Genomic DNA, 4,133 nt, shown 5'->3' with positions numbered 1-4,133 from the left:
CTTGTCGTATCCTTCATATTTAAGGCCCAGCAAGCCCCGCAGGGTGCGTATTTCCATGGCAATACAGCAGCCGGGAGGACCGGGGCTGGCCGCGGCCGCCAGGGGGAGCGCGGCTGCTGCCTAGCTCTGACCTGACGGGAGTCAGGCGGGTGCCAGGGGCCGGCCGCGACGCCGCTGCTGCCCTCGGCCGGCTCCCTCCTGCCCCGGGCCGGTTCCCTCAGCTCGGCGAGCCCCGGAGAGCGGCGGGACGGGGCCGCTGCAGGCCGCCGGGGATGTCCCAGAGCCGCCTCAAGTCGCGGCGGCCCCTGAGGAGAAAAAGGCGGGAGCCGCGGGCAGCCGTGAGGCGCGTTGTGCCGCGGGGCTGAGGGAGACCAAAAGTCCAGAACTGAAGCTCAGCAACATCACCTCTGTATAATTTTAACATACTCCCCTGAAGTAATTTTTAAAATCCCATATTTTTAAGTAAATCTCCCTGTTTCGGCACATCTGGGCTATTGCGGGCACTTGTCTCAGTGGTTCAGCCACACAAAGCTCTGAGAACTGACTGCTCTGACCAGGCCCCGTGGCCTGACCAACATTTCTGAGGTGTTAACCAAACTCACAGGGAAAACTATGATCTTGCAAGCCTGTGCTAGGACAAATGGTAAGCTGCTTCTCTAACCTTCTCTTAGTGGGGGGGAAATACTGTTTTTGTGGAACAGCTGGCAACTTTGCAATATTTTTCAGGGTTCCTGCTGTTGATCTGATTTATCATCCATTCTGCTCAATCTGAAATTGCTGCAGATGGGGCGAGGTGTTGTAAAGCCCTAATGAAGCATCTCTCTTCCTCAACAGCCATGCAGACCACGCTAGTCACTGGCCTAGCAGTACAAGGCAGTAAGTTAAGTGTTTTCTCCTCCCTTACTTCCTGTCACGCACTGGAGTTTTATCCCATCTCTGTGCCTTCATTATATCGATTAATAGTAGTACTCTAAGGCAGGAATGGGAATGAATTTGAATCCAAATTAAGCTACAGGAGCAGGTGGGGGAAGCTGAGAAAAGGAAGAGTCTTAATAACGAGATGTTCTTCAGACTGAAGGGCAATTTGGGAGTTTCTCTTTTCAGAGGACCTTGATTGCTCTCTTAGCAGTAGCACAGGCAGTGTTGCTTGAACATGAAAATTAAGAGCTGGATACAAAAGTAGGAGAAAAGGGGTTGTGCTTGGTATCTAAGACCCAGACCTGTACTTTCTTGCCCTTTGTGTCTTTTCGCCTGTCTGGTGCACTTTATTTGCCACTAGTAGGAGAATAGAAAAACAAGGACATGAAATTGCAAGGCTGAGAGATGTCGTGTGGTTCCCAAATCAGAGTCAGGGTTAGAGAACCTTGTGAGAATCTCTGGATCTTCTGGCCCATTAGAAAGCACAAGAGGAGGCAGCACACGCTGGACCTGCCTTCGTCTGCATAGAAGGCAGTGGCTGCATCCCATCTAGCTGATGCCTTCTGTTCCAGCCATCCTGGATGTGTGTGGTGAGCATGATGTACTTTGATGTGAAAGACAGAGTGTGAAATACAACATACCCTGCAGCTCCCCACCAGATTCTTTGATTTCCAGATTCTGGAGCCTCCCGTGTGTTCAGTAACGCTAACGTGTTTCTGCTCACAGGCAGCGAATTCCCCTTATACCTCCGCTTGCAGCCATTTCCTGAAGCTCACAAGGTCTCTGCTGTTGCAGCAGAAGTGAAGTGTATCTCATTTCTTATTGATGTGCACGAACTTCTCGTCTCTCTTCCCTCCTGGATTAAGTCAGTAAATGATGCTCAGACCATCAAATGCTACCATCACACTACTGTTGAGTCTGAGGTATTCTCTTTTTACTTAAGTGCCTGAAAGTGAAATTGATAAACCATGATCTGGTGAGCACTCATTAAGTGAATGGGGTTCACTTGACTTTTTAGGGCAATTTGTTTAAAACTGAATACTGCCAGTAGTCTGTAGAGTGGCTTGGCAATTTTTAAGGACACCTGAGTAACTTAGTAGACCAAATCCTGCTTTTGAGAGTGCCATGTAGGATCCTTGCCTCACAGAAGCTTAAATCTGATTCAGTTTCAGATGCCTTCATGTACTTTTGAAATTGCATTCAAAGCCTTAGTAATAATCGTCATGAATATTTCACAAATTATAAGGATTTTATTCCATTTTCCATGTATATTATTTAAGCTCAGGAACTCAGGCAATTATGTTCATTTTTAGCTCTAATTGTTCAAGACCTTTTATTTTTTGCCTACAATGAACAGATGCGTGTTTGGGATAGCAATATCTTAACCATTTCCTAACGTCCTTATAAGGGTCTTGATAGCAGAATACATGATAATATTGAAAAGTATTTAGTAAAATCTATTCCCCTGTGCTACTACAAATTTCTCCTGTTCAGAAAACCCTTACTTTCTAGAGGAAGAAAAGTGCTTTGGAACTGTATTTTCATGTCATCACGAACAAGTTAATACCTTAAAAAGCATTAAAGGGAAAGCTGTTAACTTGTAGGACAATTATGGAAGGAACATGGAACCAGTGAACAGCGAGAGGACTTCAAACTGAAATCTGGTCTAGTCTGTTAATGAACAGATCTCATTAGTAACTGGGAGTGAAATGCCGTAGTGGGGGTAGGCACAATATAGGTACTTTACATGAAAAGCTTCTGTTAGCTATGTTAAAAAAAAAAAAAAAAAAGATGGGCAATTCTGTCACTGAGGAAGAAAGGTACAAGGGTCAGCATGCAGGTGAAGACCAGAGTTTGCTGTGTGCTGTTACAAAACCTGGCCTTCTCCATTGGTTTAGGGAGAGGAAGTTGCTGGGAAGAGAGCCCATCTAAATCTATTGTGGCTCTGTTTGTGTGGGTGGCTCGTGTTCTCTGTGAAAACTTGTGTAATTATGCCATGGAGGTAAGAATTATGAAGTTCACTTGCCAAGACCTCCAGGATCCCATGAGGATTATAGTCGTAGTCACTGATGTGAGAGGAAAATATTCTACTCGTTGAGTACATAAAGAAGAAAGTCTTAAAAGTTTAACTTTTGCTTTTGAGTGCTGGTTGGTGGGGAGAAAGAGCAACAGCCCGTTTAATTCTCTATTCACTCACAATCTCTGCACAGTGATTTGTTTTCTTTCCTCTGATCCTGTCACTGTTTTCTAACAATTATTTATTTATTTATTTATTTATTTTCTACAAACCAGACTCCCATCTCCTCTTCATGTTCAGTCTGATGTGTGAATTGCCTGGCCTTGCTACAAAGTCACTGGGAAGACAAAGATCTTGTTTAATCATCCTTGGAGAAACATCCTTCACCCCTCAGCTTTGACCTCCTGTCTGAAAGACTGTCAGTTCAGGATTAATTGTAAGCATGACTTGATTTTAAGTTGGAAATTAACCTTGAATTACTAATTGGTCTCCATTTCAAAGAATTCTTTAGATTTGGGATGCATTCATCAATGTGTGCTGTGTTCCCATCAGGTGACAGTTGAAAAGGAGCAAAGACGCATTTTAAACATGTAGGCTGACTTGATAGAAGAGTTTCCTCTTAAAACAACTGTCCAGAAAGGGTTAATGGTGGATTTAATTATTTCCTCAGCTATAGTGAAAGAGACAGTTAGAACCAGCTGCAACCAATAACAGCTACTGGGGCGGAACAGAGCAGCAGGTAGAAAGACTAGAGTCTGCACTGGGAATTTTTCAGTGCTGGAGTTGAAAGATCTATAAGTATAACAAGGAGAATGGGGAGGGCCAGGTGGATAATCCTTCAAGATAGGTTGGAAGTCAGATGTGAGACTGGACCTTATTTTTCCCCACTGTTTCTTGTCTTCAGGAGAGAAAGCATTCTTGAATTAGGGAGGAGCTGAAAGGCAGCCCATATTGTCTGATTCGCATTAATTCTAAAAGATGAGGCTCGTATCGTCATCACTGATACTGAAAGAGCCCTTTGTTAACTTTTGGGCACAGTAACCCCAACTCCTATAGTCTATGGTTCTTAAAGATCTTAAAAGATCTTGCACCATTTTCACAGGTCTAAAAGAGTTAATCTGACTGGCTTGGTCCAGTTCTAATTGCGTGCACTATCTAACTCCGTGCTAGGGTGCAGTGCTTTTGACATCTTGTCCAA

General features: G+C 44.4%; 1 protein-coding gene across 1 annotated transcript in view; it reads left to right on the top strand.

The window, feature by feature from the left end:
- Nucleotides 1–512: 512 nt before the first annotated feature.
- The window catches only part of RHBDL3 (rhomboid like 3), a gene marked incomplete at its 5' end in the record, with an annotated part of 71,576 nt that continues 67,955 nt past the window's right edge, over nucleotides 513–4,133 (top strand). The window contains 2 exons of the mRNA XM_084491913.1: nucleotides 513–643; nucleotides 3,211–3,371. The remainder of the gene's footprint in view (nucleotides 644–3,210; nucleotides 3,372–4,133) is intronic.

The sequence above is a fragment of the Aythya ferina genome (genome assembly GCF_964211825.1).
Source record: "Aythya ferina genome assembly, chromosome: 18".
NCBI classification, from domain to species: Eukaryota; Metazoa; Chordata; class Aves; order Anseriformes; family Anatidae; genus Aythya; species Aythya ferina.
The sequence above is the reverse complement of the archived record's forward strand: the minus strand, read 5'-3'. Positions and strand labels throughout refer to the sequence as shown.